The sequence below is a fragment of the Aegilops tauschii genome, chromosome 2, assembly GCF_002575655.3.
Source record: "Aegilops tauschii subsp. strangulata cultivar AL8/78 chromosome 2, Aet v6.0, whole genome shotgun sequence".
Lineage (NCBI taxonomy): Eukaryota > Viridiplantae > Streptophyta > Magnoliopsida > Poales > Poaceae > Aegilops > Aegilops tauschii.
The window spans coordinates 461,060,898-461,080,257 of record NC_053036.3 but is presented as its reverse complement, the minus strand read 5'-3'; positions in this window follow the sequence as shown (position 1 = coordinate 461,080,257).

The window sequence follows — 19,360 nt, the reverse complement described above, 5'->3', positions numbered from 1 at the left end:
ATTGAGATTCCACCAAGTTCCAAGCTGGGTCCGTTCGTAAACTCGTTTTTCCGGTTCAAATAAACATATTCCCTAAAGAGTTCAACACTGGGTTCCTCTTGAAGGTATACTTCACAGAAAACTTGAAAATTGCAAATGTTTGACACGGAATTGGGTCCGATGTCTGGAGGATGGAGTTGAAAGAAGTGCAGAATGTCTCGGAAAATTTTTGATCCGGGCGGTGAGAAGCCCCGATTCATGTGATCAGTAAAAACGATGACTTCACCATCCTTTGGGTGAGGTCTTTCTTCGCTTGGTTTGGGGGCACACCAATGCGTGATATCTTTTGCTGGTAAATAGCCGATTTTGACAAAGTCTTTGAGTGTGTTCTCAGTGACAATGGAGGGAACCCAATTACATGAGGTGGTTGTCTTCGGCGGCATTGTGAAGGAAGAAGCCTAAAAGAAAGAAAAGTTTGCCGGTTTAAGTTGGTTCATTAAGCCAGAAGTAAAACGTTACAGTATGTATTCAGACTGGCGGCTTAAGTGGGGCCTAATGATATATGGATAGTTATAAACCGGTGATGTAAGCCGCCATGACAGCAATGGTATTCAAGATCTGTCAATAGCGAATTCTGCTAAGTGTTGAAGTAAACAGATTTCACAGATTGATGCTAGGATTTCGGATCTACGACACTTCGGATAATGGAAAATATTTTTGACCTAAAATACAGTGCTCGAGCAGTTCATCTGCTCAGATTGGTTCTTTCTTACGCGAAGGAGATGATCTAATAACAAAAACAAGTATCACGGCTGCCGTCGTGCAGGAGAAGTGCTAAAGTTTGGATCAAAGTTACAAGCTACAGCGATGAACAAGGATGAACTCTGAAGAACTTCGTGAAACCCTAATGGAGATCTATAGTGGAGAAAGGAGAGGCACTTACTGGATCCACTATGCAATGGAAGGGCGCCGCGGTTTCTCTGGTCTCGTTCAGGTCGATGCAGCGGCCGGAGTCGAGGAAGCTGACGAGTTCGGCGGCGGCGGTGCTCAGGCGCGCAGGTGTGTTGCGAAGGGAAAGGTCGAAGATGAGAAGAAGAAGGGGGGAAATGGAAAGGCTGTCAGGCCCTATTTATAAGGAAAGGTTCAATAAGCGAGTGCGAGAAACAAGGAGGCCGAAGAATGATTACCCTCGGACGCCTTGATTTTCGGGATGGTTAATTAAAGATAAGGATCCGTTAAGATATGCTATGTATCATGCGAAATTAATGATAGATGATGTCATGGCGGGTTTCCGTAATTACAAGAGATGAAGTCATGGCGGGTTACGCTGTCTTGCAGAGAACAAGTGAAGGAGATTTTTTCTAAGTGTCGAAGATTGACATGAACAATTTCAAATCAACCTGGGGCCTAATGTTGGGGATATAACTATTAGGTATGACCCGCCCAGGAGGGGCCGGGTTATACTAACGGCGGTTCAATGTCACGAAGCCCATGAAGGAATCGAAGATGGCGGTTCATGAGGATGACTTATTAAGAGCCCAAGGCCCAAAGGCGGCTTAAGGCCCATAGGTATAAACCGTCATATAGACATGACTTGTATCGTAAGGCAAGTGTAATTAGTCACCAGGCCGGACACGTTTATGAGTCGTCCGGGACTCTGTAAGCCACAGGGCATCAACCTATGTATATAAAGGGATGACCCGGCGGCAGTTTAGGGCAGGAAACAACAGATCGAAAGCTAGGTCAAGCGTATTCGCTCCCTGGAAATCGAGACATAAGCAATACCACCTCAAACTGGATTAGGCCTCTACCTTCACCGCAAGGGGCCCAACTAGTATAAACTCCCTGTGTTCTTTGTCCCTTTTAACCGCTTTAGGCTAACCAAGTTGCGATGGCTCCACGACTAAGTCCTCACACTAGGACATCTGTCGTGACAATTCCACGACACCTAGGGTGACTTGCCCCCCAAGCTGAGTGGAGGCAGCCCTAAGGGGAGCGCTCCACCCCTTCTGGTGATCAAGAGATTGGGTGAGGGGGCGCACAACCCCTTAGTGGGCCGGTGTGCCCCCTACCCTTGGTCCATGATGCCCCCAACACCTACTAGGGGGCCCCTGAAACCCCTTTCGGTCATGCTGGTCATCACCCGGTACCGCCGGAACAATTCCGGACTCCAATACCCTTTATTCAATATATCAATCTTCACCTCTGGACCATTCTAGAGTTCCTCGTCACATCCGGGATCTCATCCGGGACTCCGAATAACCTTCGGTAACCACCATAATGATTCAACTATACTTATATCGTCACCAAACATTAAGTGTGTAGACCCTGCGGGTTCGAGAACTATGCCGACATGAACGAGACACCTCTACGGTCAATAACTAATAGCGGGACCTAGATGTCCATATTGGTTCCCACATATTCTATGAATATCTTATCAGTCGAACCTCGATGTCAAGGATTTAGCTAATCCCGTATGTAGTTCCCTTTGTCCATCGGTATGTTACTTGCCCGAGATTCGATCGTCAGTATCTCCATACCTAGTTCAATCTTGTTATTGTCAATTCTCTTTACTCGTTTCATAATACAAGATCCCGTGGCTAACTCTTTAGTCACATTGCTTGCAAGCTTAGTTGTATTACCGAGCGGGCCCTGAGATACCTCTCCGTCATACGGAGTGACAAATCCCAGTCTTGGTCCATGGCAACTCAACAGAAACCCTCGGAGATACCTGTAGAGCACCTTTATAGTCACCCAGTTACATTGCGACGTTTGGTACACACAAGGTATTCCTCCGATGTCAGTGAGTTGCATGATCTCATGGTCATAGGAACATATACTTGACATGCAGAAAATGATAGCAATAAACTTGACACGATCATATGCTACGTTCATAGTTTGGGTCTTGTCCATCACATCATTCTCCTAATTATGTGATCCCATTATCAAATGACAACTCATGTCCATGGCTAGGAAACCATAGCCATTTTGATCAACGAGCTAGTCCGGTAGAGGCTTACTAGGGACATGTTGTTGTCTATGTATCCACACATGTATTTGAGTTTTCGGTCAATACAATTATAGCATGGATAATAAATGATTTTTATGAACAAAGGAAATATAATAATAACCACTTTATTATTTCCTCTAGGGCATGTTTCCAACACCTGCAGGGACGAAGATCGCTGACAAGACAAGAGATACTTCATGATGCAATTTTATTTCACACATACAAGATGTTGTGTCAAAGACTTCCATTGATCCCTTCACCAAATACCTGGGGCTGCAAAGCTCATGCCTCACCCCATACCTTACCGGACTACTCACACATGTAGATCATATCGCGAGAAGAAATCATTGAAGAACACATCTTGAGCTTGATTGATTGCAATATGTCTTACAAATTACAATAGATGCCTTGTGTGAAGCATGATTACAAGTATGAACTAGATGAGAGAGGGCTATGGTGGTGGAGATGGCTATCGAGGTGAAAATGGCGGCATCTAGGGTTTGTGGATGAAGATGATGATGAATGGGTTGTGGTTGTGCTCGATGCTCCTCCTCTGCCTCCTCTGTTGACATTTCGACCAGGTCCCCTTAATAAAAGTTGTTCAGGTGGACGAGTTGCCTTGGTTTCCATGCCAAATGACCGTTCATGCGAGCGCCTGCGGTCGCATGGAACACCGTATTTTGCTCTGGATCCCTTCTGATGCTTCCTGATGATTTATTCCTTCACAATTTTCCTTCCTTCATCCGACGTGATGTCTTCCCTTTTTAGCCCAATTCCCGTGGATAAAATATTGAAGAGGGAATTTGTGGAATCCTTTACATTCATTAGTCATTAGTGGCAATATCAGAGCGAATATCTCTATTTTAGTGAAATATCTCAGTTTAAACAAGGTTGAAATGAGTGTAAAAATATCACTCATCAACTCCCCCAAGCTTAAACTTGATCATACTCGAGCAACATAAAGAGAAATCCGAATCATAAGGTTCAGTTGTTTAAACCAAAATAATGAGATGGTTTTGGTTCACTTACAATCGGTATGCCTAGATAGCCCCTCCGCTTCTTGATATGAAAACTTATCGTAGATATAGCGGTGGTATGGTTATAGTGCAAGTGTTAGTGAAGTAAAGATAATCAACACAAAGTTTCTGATCTACTAGATGAAACAACTTCGCAACACTTCATTTCATTTAATCTAGACAACACTTGCTTGCCGGGAATGCACGAAAGAGTTTCTTAAGATAGTGCCATGAAAACATAAGTTAGGGAGTAGAAAGTATGTAGTGAAACATGATGCTCAAGTGCTCTTGAACACACCCACAGTTGTTTCCTCCTCTAGGCTCTTAAAAACTTTGTTTCAATCATTGTTTGTCGGAACTTTGACTGTCACGTGAAGGAGATTATGCCAAATAAGTGATCATGCATAGGTTTTCGTTGTGGCTTAATGTTTTGGGAACTATGGACCTTTAGCAATAATGTCTCTTTCGAGCTCTTTTGATCAGTCCTCTTTATTTACCACATACATCCCCATTCGAGAGAAAGCCAAATAATATTCGTTTATAGTGTTGCCACTACGTATGGTAACAAACTCATAGCCGAAATCCGAGCTATCGCTCTTGGTGGATCATTCATTGGCCAGCGGAGTCCTCATGCATAACATCAAGAAGGGTGACGAAGCCACATTTACACACTTAAATGCATATATAGTAGCAAAGGCCATGGTACGTCGGAGGACCACTACGATTGTACTTCTAGCTCGTTTGGTCAAGTACCTTAGTGGACAGAGCTGAAAACTGACTGTCATAATAAGCAAGAACTGGTCAGCAATCCAATGACAAACTAAAAATCGATGGAGGTTATTCCGTGTCATACGAAGGGTTGCTGTCATAGAAAATTGTGCCAAAAACATGACATTATGGCCTGAACAAAAACTTTTTCTGTCATGGTTAAGACACTTCTATGACGATAATTGTGACAAAAACACGTATCATTATAGATGTGGTGGGATCCTACTTCTATGACAAAAAATTATGATAGAAGATGAGCTTTTCATCCTGGGCGGGCCAGATACGCACCTGCATGACATTCTTTGGGCCGTCCATGATGGAAAAAATCATTGTAGAAGTGAGGGCGAGGAAATTTTCAGGGAGTTCCCGGTTACGGTGGGTGGTCGGGGCCGAGCGATGCAGTGTGGTTTGCGCATTTCCCTCGTACATGCGTGTGTGCGAGGCATTACCCGAGCGAGGCGTTCACTTACTGAACCTGGGCGATCGCACTAGCTACTACTGAACACGAGCGATCGATCCCACGTAGTACTGAAGCCGACCAATTGATTCCTTCGCTGCTAACTGAACCCGAGCGATTCCTTCGCTGCTAACTGAACCCGACCAATTCCTTCGATGCTGCTACTAACTAAACCCAAGCGATTAATCACTTGTGCTGCTTACTAAAGCCGATCCATCGATGCGTTGGATCGAGCCCATGTGCGACATAGTAGCTAGCCGGTTGAGTTTCCTCTCGATGAACAATGCCCGTTGCTGCTGCGCGTGAGATAGGTAGAACGAGTCATAACGTGGTGAGTTGACCTAGCTGGTTGGTTGGATGTGGATGAACAGTTCTCGTTGCTATCGCCTGCTCGTACGCCCCACCACAGCTGGTGGGGGTTGGATGAACAGGACCCCGTGGTAGTAGGCGGTTGCCGCTGGATGAACATGACCCCGAGGAGGCCGCCACACCCCAGTCGGTTGGGGTGGGTGAACAGGACCCCATGGAGGCTGGATGGACAGTAGCCGGTGGAGGCTGGATGAATAGTCGTTGGTGGAGGCTTGAGGAAGTCAACGGTACAGTAGCCCGTGGAGTCCCGTTTTGTGGTACGCCACACCCCTCCCGATGAACAGGACCCCTTTCGATCGTAGGCGCTCGAAGAGAAGTCCGTTTCCTCCGTTTTGCGGTACGCCTGACCCCTCCCGATCAACATGACCACAATGCCTTCCCTTAGGCCCAGGTATGGTGAAGTGTCATGTAGTCGACGTTCACATGACACCACTAAAGGAAGAACAACATACATACCATCAAAATATCAAAGGAATACCAACTTCACATGACTACTTATAACAAGGCTTCTCCCATGTCCTCAAGAACAAAAGTAACTACTCGCAAATCATATTCATGTTCAAGATCATAGGTGTACTGAATATTCTTAAGGATCTGAACATATAATCTTCCACTAAATAAACCAACTAGCATCAACTACAAGATGTAATCAACACTGCTAGCAACCACAGGTACCAATTTGAGGTTTTGTGACAAATATTGAATACAAGAGATGAACTAGGGTTTGAGAGGAGATGGTGCTGGTGAAGATGTTGATGAAGATTGGTCCTCCCATGATGAGAGGATCATTGATGATGTCGATGGCTTAGATTTTCCCCTCCCGGGGAAGTATCCCCAGTGGAATCACTCCGCAGGAGAGCAAAGGTGCTCCTGCCAATGTTCCACATCGAGGCATCGGCATTTCGCCCCGAAAGTCTTCCTCTTATTTTTTGGGGTAAATGGCTTCATATAGCAGAAGGAGGGGGCCAGAGGCCAGCTGTGGGCCCCACAAGGCATCAGGGCGCGCCCTGTTGCCTTGTGGGCAGCAGGTGGACCCCCTCCAGTAGATCTTTGTTCCAGTATTTGTCATATGTTCAATAAAAAACCTTCGTAAAGTTTCAGGTCATTTGGAGCTCCGTAGAATAGCTATATCTGCTATATCTTTTTAGGTCCAGAACTCCAGCTGCCGGTAATTTCCCTCTCCATGTAAATCTTGCAAGTTAAGAGACAAAAGGCATTAGAATTGCATCATAAAGTGAAATGATGACCAAAAACATTATAACATTAGTAAAATATGATGCAAAATGGACATATCAACCATATGTCATGCCCCAAGAAGAATTTTATCGCTTCCGCAAGCCTCTGTTCCGAAGAGATCCCATCTGGAGCCTTGTTCCGATGCCCTGCCTGAGGGGAAAGCCATTCTGGGAGGCATCTTCATTAACCTTGATGACTCCATGACCATGTGTGAGTAGTTCCTTTAGTACCTACGAGTCCATAGTAGTAGCTAGATGGTTCTCTCTCTATTGGATCTTCAATACCATGTTCTCGTTCTTGGTTGAGTTCAATTCAATCTAATCGGTGGTGTTTTTGTTGGTACATGATGAATTGCGAGTTTATGATCAGATTGTTCATTGAATATTATTGAATCTTTTGAAGTTCCTTTGCTGTATAATTAAGTTGACATGTATGTTTTCCGGTCTATTTTTCTTCTCTGACCAAGATTGATGGGCAGTTTTTCAGAGGAACTGGTTCATAGTAGTGGGTTCAATCTTGCAGTGCTCTAACCGAGTGACAATAAGGGCCAAGACATGTATTGTATTTTTTCCACTAAGGATAAAATGATGAGGATTAATCTTATTGCTAGATTTCTTTCTATCTACATTATGTCATCTTGCTTATTGCAATACTCTGTTTCTTTCAAACTTAATAGCTTGAGATGCATGTTGGATAGCGGTTTTGGGGTGGAGTATTTGTAGTAGACGTCAGTAATTTTAACAATCTACTTATCATGGACGTAATGTCCGTATGCGATTATGCCATGAATGACCATACTCATAAATATTGCAATCTTTTCAATTGCCCAACTATAATTTGTTTGCCATGCCATTGGCCTATTTTTTAGAGAGTTACCATTAGTGAACCTATGGCCCTGGGGTCTATTCTCCATCAATACTTTCTTCTATAAAATTGCCTCTTTATTTGTCGTCTCACTATACCATTACCTATCTATCTATCTATCTATTTGCTTTTAACCTTGTAACTAGCGAGACAAGGGGCCTGACAATCCCCTTGCCACGTTGGGTGCAACTGTTTTATTTTGTTTATGTGCATGTGCTACTTATCTTGTTAGCTTGAAGTTCATATTGGTTCGGTAAATCTTGGTTCCATACCGAGGGAAAGCTTTGCTACTATCTACATCACCCTTCCTATTTGGTGGCACCGAAGCCTTGGCACGTGCAATAGGCCTTGAACCACCCCCTGCCCCGAGGAAGCCGATCCCGTCCACCTCCCCTCGATAGTCCTCCGTGGAGGCGCCAAGGAGAGAAGAAGACAACGCGTGGTAGCGGGAGGGAGCGAGGGACTCCTACATCCTTAGCTCGTGCGTCTAACGCCCCGCAGCCACAAAGTCGCGAGAGAGTAGTGCTAGGCTTTCTTGGCTAAGGAGAAAGAATGGGGATTTTTTAGATTAGAGCTCTTTGTGGTAGTAAATCGGGAATATATAGCTATTAGGCAAGTAAAAAGAGCACGTAAAAACCGAAACGGGGGGAGGGAAAGGAATCGGTGGGGGGAAATCGCTCTGATCGATCAACAAGGCGAGTCCTAACGAAACGATGTACATACTCCCCCTTTAGTAGTAGAGATGCCGAGCACAAAATAATAGGTTGGTCATAGAAAAATGAAATATAAAAAAGGAAACCAAAAAACTAAACATAGAAAAAAAGGAAAAATAAAAACGCAAGCACACGTCAAATGGACCAGCCAACTTTGATTATAGTTGATGTTTTGATAAGTAGTGATTTGATTTGAATGAGTTAATGCATGATGCTGTTTTGAGAAAGTGCCAATTTGATTGAGTTAATGCACGAGTCAAACGGGCTGGCAAAAATTGGCTGCGCTTGAGTGAAAGGTCGCCTGTAAGACGCTCACGGGCATAATATAGGGTTGGTGGGAAGTGCGGCGATGCTACCAACTTCCCCTTTAGGAGTAGAGATTGCCTCTTTCCTCTGCTCCTGCTATGGTGTCGAGCTCGAGAGCTCCTATTCAGTGCTTCAAGCGCCAGCCGGCTGAACCAGAGCTCATGTGTGCCTACCACATGGGCCGGCCCAACTACGCGAGCACCTCAATCTTTCGAGCGCTCCACCCTTCATTCGCTCACTCGATCGCCTTCACCCTTCATTCTCTTGCTCAATCGCTCCCACCCTTCGTTCACTCGGTTGACCGGTCAACAACCATTGACTTTTCAAAAATAAGAACCTACTTTTTTTAATATTTTAGAAAAAAATCATGAATTTGAAAAGGTTTCATTAATTTGGGAAAAAATCTCAATTTTTTAAAAATTCCATGAAATATCATAAATTTTTGAAATGTTTCACAAACTTGAAGATAGATCATAAAATTTGAAAATTTTACGTGAAATTGAAAATTTTCAAGAAATTGGGAAAACATGCCAATCTGAAAAAAATTAAAATTTAAAATGAAGTTAACAAATTTGGAAAATGTTCATAAAATTTGATAACAGTTACGAACTTGAAAAGGTTCGTAAATCTTAAAAAGTACATGAAATGATTTTTTTTAATTTGATTTTTTTCACAAAACTGGAAAACAAGTCATGCATTTTTTCATAGAAAAACGTAAAAATGAAAAAGAAAAGATAAATAGAAAATTAAAAATAAAAAAATAAAAACAAGAACCAGTGAAAAAACCACAAAAAACCTAGCCCAAGAAACGGGTGGGAAGCTTCTAAAACCGGTGATAACGGGCCGACGGCCCATCTAGATTAGGGAGCAAGTGGGTGGATGTCGGTTTGCACTTTATTTGGAGCATAGGGAGTGACTGTTTTCAATGCATGAAATACTGACGAAAGAGCTCTTTGATCGCCTAGTGGTAACGTTATGGGCACTATGGGCAGCCAGACGAAAGGCAATTCACGAGAATATTTTTCAGCCACCTTATTCTGTCAATAGATTCATAACTAACTACTTGGGCGAGCTGCAACTTACCAATGCCAGGCAATCAAGGACGGCGACTCCAACCAGTGCTAGACCGAAGAGTGGCTAGCCCCGCTATCAGGCAATGTGAAGTTCAACATCGACGCTGTTGTATCCAGATATTTTGGTTCAGTTGGGGTCATATGCAGAGATGACAGAGGTATGTTCATGGGAGCGTCGACCCTTTCCTTCAGACACATTGTGGATCCCCCGACTTTAGAAGCTCTCGCCGTCAGAGAAGCTCTCGCTTTGGCTGGTGACCTCTATTTGAGACGCATTCAAGTTGCATCAGACTGCAAAGCGGTGGTATAGGACAAACAGAAGGAGAATTTGGCGAGCTACGGAGTAATCATTCATGAAATAGTAGATCACTCTTCAGCTTTTGAATTTTGTAATTTTAATCATGAGTTTAAGAGCTCAAACTTTGAAGCTCACAACTTAGCGAAGCATGCTTTATCTTTCGGTGGTGGCCGCCGTGTTTGGTTAGGACATCCCGGAAATTTACCATCCGTCCCTGTAAACATTGTGACGAATCAATAAAAGCTTCGCGACGTTGCCTAAAAAAAAATGGCGCATAGGGATTCGGGTCGAGCTCCCCAAGAAAAACAGTAGAATTGTTTTTCAACAGTTCTATTGTTTTCTACAAATGAGCAGTTGAGCTAGTTTCGAAAGGAAAGACGATTGGGCGGAACGATAAACGGTTGTACTTTTCTAAAAAAGAAGAAGATAAACGAGTATGCCAACAGTACTCGTGCGCTAGATACAACTGATGCCTCTCTGACTCTGACCGTACGAAAGAAAGGCAGGCCAAAACATCGAAATGGGAGGCACAGCACAAGCCAGACATCGATTGCATGAATAATACTAGCAGCTTAATAACCGAAATCTATGAGTGTACAAGTGGAAATTAATGGAACGTAAACTCATATACTGTACTGTACAACAACAACTTAAATACAGTACGTACTGTATGCACTACAAAAGTAAAAAAAAATTGAAGACACTATTTCAAGTTCAGCATGGCAAAGCCTCCCAACGCAACGACGATGACGAGGGGCAGGATGGACACAAACAGGAACGTCTTCCCGGCAGCACGCCTTCCGACCACGTCGCCTGACACCCAGAAGCCGGTTGACGCCTCGATGAGCCCGAAGACGACTACGGCGATGAGAATGCCGTAGTACAAGTAGAATGGAGCCTTGCCATGGTGGAGAAATATGCCTCCTGGAGCTTTGAAAATGATCAGGCAGAGCGCGGCGGCGGCTTCGACGACGCCACACAAGATCAGGGCCCTTGGCAGCTTCTCCGCGTTGAGGCATGCGTCGGAAATCAAGCTCGTAGCGTGCATGAGAGAATTCATTGTTTCGTTGGTGTGCAATATGTGGTGGTGAGCCAGAGAACGGATTCGGCTTGTGGTCTCGAGTCTTGAGCATGAAAATGGTTGAGCTGTGTGTGTTATATATAGTGCTACGAAAACGTTGACGCGCCGCAGAAATGTGGGTGGCGGCGGCCAGGAAGCTTCGCGGAAGCTTCGCGCAGGGTGAAAATGTACCCTATTCCTTGCCTTTTTCTTTTTGAGACAAATATGACGCATTCTGCGTCAGGTTGCCAGCCTCCCGGACAGGCGAGCGCCCAACTGGGCCGGCCCACTAGCGCACAAGATCGTCGCCTGTAGCGAGCGATCGAACTAAAAGAAAGCCTGTAGCGAGGCAGCGGGCACTGTAGAAACCCGAGCTACTGCAGCAAGACGGTACTGTAGCGCTCTCGGTCCACTGTACCACCTTTTTTTTAAGTGACCCTTTTTTGAAAACGCAAACAGTTCTTCAAATTTGCGAACATTTTTTGAAACCATGAAATTTTGAATCTTTCAATACTTTTTATAAAATGGGATCATTTTTGAAATTATGAAAACATGAACATTTTTTGAAACTCCGAACAAATTCAAAATAACGAAGATTTTTTGGATCTATGAACAAAATTTGAATACGGGAACATTTTTTGAAATTCCAAACAAAATTGAAAACCCAAACATTTTTTGAAACTCCCGAACAAAATTTCAAAACGCAAACAATTTTTTAAAAACTGAACATTTTTTGAATATGTGAATTTTTCTTGAAATTGGAAACATTTTTTGAAACAACCGACCAAAAATTGAAAACACAAACAATTTTCTGAAAATCCGGAACAAAATTTGAAAACACGAACAAAATTTTGAAAATCAAACGTTTTTTGAAAATATCCTAGGATTGTTGCCAGGTCTTTGGAGGGAGACCCTTGGACCTTCCGAAGGAAGGCTGCTCTGATAATCCCCCATGACAGCTTCACTAAGTCATCATTGATCAAGCTTGACACCATTGATATCTGGATTCAAATCCATGATCTGCTGAATGGATTTGTTCATCTTCTGAAATCATTGGCAGCAAAAGTGGGGGATTTATTTATGTAGAACCTCGGTCACACGATTTCTTGGGCAATTTATTCATGGTCTGCGTCGAGATAAAATGTTAACAAACTGCTCAAGAATGATGTCTCGATGGTCAAGAATAACAAGGGCCAAATTTTTCGTGTCAAATATGAAAGATTGTCAGATTGGCGCGCTATTTGTAGTAATCTTGGGCATGTCCACAAGGAACATGGTGATAGCGGCCATACTCCATCAGTGTTGATCTTCAAGGACCTAAAGGCCACGTAGTTCGTGCGGCTAGACGAGGACCAGGCCATGGGAGACGACATGGCAGTGGTTTAGGCCGAGGACGAGGCGAAGTGACGGGACAAGGAGATGGAGGCTTCGACCATGATGACTGGTCGGAAGGGGAAAACATTAATGCTGACATGAATGAGCCCAATCATAACAGAAAGAGATCCTCGACTAAGGTCATTGATCCAGATGCAACTGGTGCTCCATGAGGTACCCTTGATCTTGGGGACGACAACCAGTAAGTCTCCCTTCCACCCCTATTGTGCCACCAAGTCCTCCCCTAATGAGGGATCTTAAGAGCACCAAGATGGGCAAGAACTCTTAAAATAACAACGGCAAGAAATCTGGACGGCAGAACAAAACCAACGATGCACGATCGGCGGGCTCCCTAGAGGAGTACCGCCGGATAGAATGAAATGTCCTTAGGTGGAACTATCATGGAGTGCACAATGACGAAACGGTTCGAGAACTTCGGGATTTTGCAAGGAAATTTTCCATGTCCTTGTTATGTGTAACTCAAATTAGTAAAGCATGGGTCGAAGCTTTAGCTCCTCCTCTGGGTTTCCATTGTTGTTTTGTTGTTAGTAGCTCTGGTAACTAGAAGTGGTGGTCTCAGTTTGTACTTAAAGAATGCAATAAATCTGGAAGCTTTGAATTACTCCATGTACCACAATCATGCCATGGTACAAGTAGTTGGAGTCGAACCTTTAAGGTTGAGTATTGAAAGTTAGATGTCTTATATTCTAGGAAGCACAGGGGATGTTTTTGTGTGGTCCAAGCAAGGGGTGGGCCAGGACTTGGGATGCCAAGGTTGTCACATCCCTAGCTTCTGGTGCTGCCTAGTGTTTGCATCTTGCTTGCATCATGTTTAAATTTCTGAAAGTTGAATTGAGGATAATTGAAACCCTCACAAATCACTTCAGAAATAATCAACAATAAAATCTCTTCAAAGAAGTCCAAGGAAATGTTCCTGTTACTCTGTGAAAATATTGGTAAGAGGTAAATTTCAAACCAATATTTTTGGAATCACAGAAATATTTATTTGGGGCCTTTGAATTAAATCAATGACATATTTGAGTTGGATTTATTTCTGTTATATAAGAAATAAAGTTCAAATATTTTTGTAAGTTTTCATGTGACCTTGGACTACCTCCCTGAGCTCACATAAAAATTTACAGAAAGTTTTAAAATGGTTTGGTTTGTAAATCAAATCAAACAAAGAAAGAAAATAGAAAACAGAAACAAATAAAAGAGAGAGGGACTTATCTGGGCCTTACCCGGCTGACCCAGGTCCTGTGCAGCCCAGCTGTGGCCCAGCACTGTAGCTGGCCCAGCCCAGCCGCCCCACCGTCTTCAACCTCCTGCCAGTAGGCAGGAGGGCGTGTGCTCGCCGCGCGCGCGCCACCTCCACCCTGCCTGGCTGTCCTCCTGTCGCCCTGGACCTTCCCTCGCGTCGCCACACACCTCCCTCTCCCCCCTGCGTCTCTCCCCCCTGCGTCTCTCCCCCCTCTCTCTCTCTGGACCCCCCTTCTCCACTCGCTTCCGAACGGAGCCCGTCACCGCCGTTCGCCATAGCCGCAGCCACCGCCTCCCTCTCGCCTCCCCGACGTGCCCCAGGGATCCGCCTCCTCGCCTTCGTCCTCCTCGCCGAGTCACGCAACGCCGGGTGCCCGGGAACGCCGCCACCACCGTCGTCTTTAACTCCGGCCTCCGAGATCGTCGGCAATGCCCCGACGTCGTCCGACCATCCCCGAGCCATTGAGCTTCTCTACGTGACCGATGTGAGCTCCTGATTCGTTTCCTCCTATTAACGCACTCGATAGCGCCCCCTAGCCGCGTTTGTCGCCGAACCCGAGAGCTCATTGTCGCCGGCCATGCTGCCGCTGTCGTTGCAGCCACTGAAGCTCGCGTATGAGCGCGTAATAGTGCTCAGTATGCCCCCAGGATTCTAACACACTCATCCGCTGCTCCTGCCGCATGCTGCATCGCCGTAGCCATCGACGGCCAAACTCCGGCCGCCGCGGATGAGCTCGCCGCCGCCCACTTAGGCCACCTCCGACGAAACCAAGGGCACCAGAGGATGCGCGCGTGCACCAGCTTCACGTAGGACCAAACCACAGTCGATTTGGTCGACTGTGGACGATTTCCGAGCCGGCCCGCAGCCACAGACCTCGCCGGCGGCGAACCCCCGGCGTGTTTCACCCGAGTTTGACCCTGGTTTGACCAATGTTTGACTCCACGTGAGTCACTGACATGCGGGCCCAGCCCGGCTAATTAACCTAGTTTAGGTTTAAACCTAATTAGTTTAATCTATGATTAGTACTAATTAAACCGGGATAGTTTAGTTAGTAACTGACACGCGGGACCCACTGGTTAGTTTGACCTGGGCCGCTTCGTTTACTCGCTGATGTAGTGATGACGTCATGCTGATGCAGTAAAGGAATTTCTGGATTTAACATAATTCGGGAAATTCCAGAAAATGCTATAAACTTCAAAAAAATCATAGTAAATCAACCATAACTCAGAATGAGATAAGTTATATATGAAAAATTATCAGAAAAATCTAATCTATCCATCTGTACCATTTTCATGCATGTTTGAACAACCTAAAGCTGCTGTATAAGACAATTTGAATGAATGACATTTAGATAACCACATGTGGAGTTTGAATTTGAATCTTGTATTCAAACCAACTCCATCTAAATCGTTGCTAGTTGCATTAGCTCAAATCACATCATATTGCCATGTCACATTCATGCATCATATTGTTGCATTGCATTGATGGTGTTTCCTCTCTGTTGCCGGTGTTGTTCCCCCTCGGTAGACGTTGTTCCGACGTTGTGATCGTTGACACTGATGAAGACTCAATGCTATCTTCAGAAGTGCCAGGCAAGCAAAACCCCCTTGTTCATTCCGATACAATCCCACTCTCTCGCTCCTGCTCTCTTTTAGTGCATTAGGACAACAACGCTTCAACTGTTACATGCTGCGGTAGTTGAACCCCTTTCCCCTGCATGACCTGTCATTGCCACGGTAAATAGATGAAACCCACTAGCATGAGTAGGAGTTGTTTGAGCCCTGATGTGCCTACTCATTCATGCTTATTTGTCATGCCTGCTATTGCTTAGAGTTGTGTCAGGTCTGATTCATCGAGGATGAATTGGGAAGTTGTGAACATGTCCTACTGTTGAGAGCTAAGTGTGTGAACACGATTTGGTAAAGGTAGCGGTGAGAGGCCATGTAGGAGTACATGGTGGGTTGTCTCATTGAAACCATCCTTAGGAACCGAGTTCTGTGTTTGTGATCCATGAATAGTTACTACCACACATTGGGTTCCGATAACTCGACCCCTCTCGGTTTATTAACCGCCTCGATCTCTGTCCAGGAGTTGCAACTAGTTTCTGGTGTTTGTAGGTCGTGTTAGTAGTCTACCAAGTGGCACCCGGTACAGGTGGGCTTGGGACAGACTAGGCACAGTGGCACGGTGTACCAAGTGGCACCCGGATGGTGGGCTTGGGAACCCTGCTCACATCGTTTGGGGCTGTGAGCGACACCCCGGCCGGATCTCCTTGCGGATGGAACCCGAATAGGCGATAAACCTGGACTAGAGACTTGTGTGGTTACTCAGGTCGTGGCCGACTCCCTCGCCAGGCTTCCGCTTGAAGGTTGCCGAGATACACGACGTGTACATGGTGGTAAGTGGCGAGAGCGTGTGTGAAGAAGTACACCCCTGCAGGGTTAACATCATCTATTCAAATAGCCGTGTCCGCGGTAAAGGACTTCTGGGTTGCCTGTACAGTTCATAGACAAGTGAAAGTGGATACTCTAAAATGCGCAAGATAAGGGTGGGTGCTATGGATGGCTTCTCGTAGGGAGACGGGAGCGGATCCATAGTGGTGTATTGGTATGGTGAATATGTGGACTCGTGTGTGCCACCTCAAAAGAGTTACTTGCAGTCGTAGTTCAGGATAGCCATCGAGTCAAAGCTGGCTTGCTGCAGTCAAACTCCACCACCCCCTTTGTTGATACCGATGCATATGTAGCTAGTTCTGATGTAAGTCTTGCTGGGTACATTTGCACTCACGTTTGCTTATTTTATGTTTTGCAGAGAGACTTCAGTCTCCCTAGTAGTTCCGCATGGACTTCGACGTTTAGCTTGTTTCCTTAGCTACGATCTTGTACCCTTGGGAGGGTCTTGTAGATAGTCAGGCTTCTCAGCCTTCTTCATTTGTAGTTGTCTGTACTCAGACATGTTTATGCTTCCGCTTGTTGCTTGTATGCTCTGTATGTAGGGTCATGAGACCCATGTTTGTAATACTTGGCTCCTCGGAGCCTAATGAATAAATACTCTGAGTCGTAGAGTCTTGTTGTGATGCCATGTTGTATTTGCACATATTGAGCATATTGTGTGTATGATTGAAATGCTTGGTATGTGTGGGATCCGACAATCTAGTTGTTTATCCTTGGTAGCCTCTCTTATGGGGAAATGTAGTCTGGTGCTTCCACTGAGCCTTGGTAGTCCGCTACAGCCCGGTTTACCGGAGTCCTGCTAGCCCAGCACTACTGCTCCGGAACACCTAGACTGGCCGGCATGTGATACACTTCGTTCCTGTGTCTGTCCCTTCGGGGAAATGTCACGCGGTGACATCCGGAGTCCTGCTAGCCTGCTACAGCCCGGGTTCCCGGAGTCCTGTTAGCCCAGTTGCTACAACCCGGATTCACACGCTGCTGACCGACATGCTCGATGTTGTTTCATGTAGGCCTGTCCCCGTAAGTTAGTGCCACTTGGGTTCACGACTAGTCATGTCGGCCCGGGTTCTCTGTCATATGGGTGCTAGCGACACTATCATATACGTGAGCCAAAAGGCTCAAACGGTCCCGGGTCAGGTAAGGCGACACCCGTGGGAATATCGTGCGTGAGGCCGCAAAGTTATATGAGGTGTTACATGCTAGATCGGTGTGACTTAGAATCGGGGTCCTGACAGCTTTGGTATCAGAGCCTGACTACCTGTAGGATTACCAAGCCAAACTGGTCGAAGTTGCGTCTAGAAATGCTTTAGTTATATAAGGGAATTGATTGTGGAAGGGAACGTAAGGCTCTTTTTACTCCTTATACCTTATGTCCTTCTGATCTGAGTCAACCTCTTCTTTTCTACGGGGATTAAGAACTAGGCTTCTCATATTTCTATCAGGTTCACGTGTTACTAATTTGTAGACTCATAGGATTGATGGATTCAAGCCTCAGTTCAGTCTCTAGTACCTCCGTCTGTTAACAGTTGATCTCAGAACCTTGATATTGTGATGTTGAGTGGTTATGCCACCATTTTGCAGGATGTCTCAAATCTTTTTGAGCATTTACAACCGTTATGTTGTCCGAGTCATCCCAGGTTTCTAAATAGTCGGATGCATTTGCAAATCCCTTTTTCCCGTTTCCGATGTCCTTTTGGGCCAGATTAAGCACACTAAACGGTCTGTTGAGGTACACCATTGCATTGACATATATGTTGGAGCTAGTATTATGACCCTAGGCATCCTAGAGAACCACCCAGTAATCTAGCAATGCTTTATATTCCTAGTGTGATGATTCTGGCCATCATTCTCGAAAGCATCCCATGATGCCATTTAGTAGTAGGTATTCTATTCCTGGGTTCTTGAACCCGAGATTCACCCTACTTACTTCATGTTGATATTGTTTGCTAGTTCCCTTAGGATATTAGTAACCTTGTGATAGTCCTCGAGGTCCGTGGTATATCATTCTTCCTAATACCATGAACCATCCTTGGCGGAAGTTCGTTGAACCAAAAGATCACAATAAGAGTGCTCTTGACGAGTTCTCGATTCTATGATGTGACTCTGCCAGTTCTACCTTCTTTGCATGGGTTATCCGGAAGAAATATGTTGAACTTGGTTCGACATACTAATCTATGCATCCACAACTCAGAAAGTTATATGTTCCTTTGAGTTGTCCCTCTCTTTAGTTGTATCATGATCTCCGTCTATCATTTGATAGTTAAGAGCATGTCTTGCATTCATGCTCATCGATACCTCTTATTCTTGTGGTCTGTCAAGCCATTCTATTCTGGAATGACTAGGAGAAACAAACTCCAGTACCGCATACATATTTAGGATTGGGTCAAAGCAGTTGTATTCCGCAGGTCAAAATGCCAATCCAGCTTTTGATTCTGTTCTACCATGAAGTATTGCCCTCTTGATGTCAGGAATGTCATGAGAATTGCACCAACTCTTATGAATTCTTGATGCAGTGATACTTCTCGCCATCATCATTCATTCCTCGGTTCCGTGTTGTTGCAACCGAAATACCGACAAGTGAACCGTGATGTGTGAAATCAATACTCCTAGCAACCCCGTTGCTTGGTGGTTAATGGACAATAATCTCATTCTTGGTGTGTTGATTGTGGAATCATCATTCTAAGATTGATCATGCTACCTAGTCCATTTTCCTGGTGCACTCTTCGATCAAGAGTTGGGATTATGTCTATCCTTTCTTATTTGATCATATCATCTTGCCTAAAGAGCAAGATTGATCTCAAGCTTAGTAACATGTCGGTGGTTCGTGATTTTCCGAATATCTTCTCGGAAGTATTTCCAGGTTGTCCCCTGACCGCTATGTTGAGCTCGTGATCAAGTTGGTTTCTTGTAACCAACCCTTCTCCAGGAATCTGTGTTGCATACCCTTGAGCTAGTTGGTTAAGCTAGACAACAACTTGGAGAGTTGGAAGATAAAAGCTTGTCCGACCTAGCTCATCCCTAAGGGATATCTTGTATCTGTGTTGAAGAAAGATGGTATTTTCATCGATTGATCCTCGTGATCAGTTAATGGACCTATCATCTTATCCAAACTTTGATTTGAGT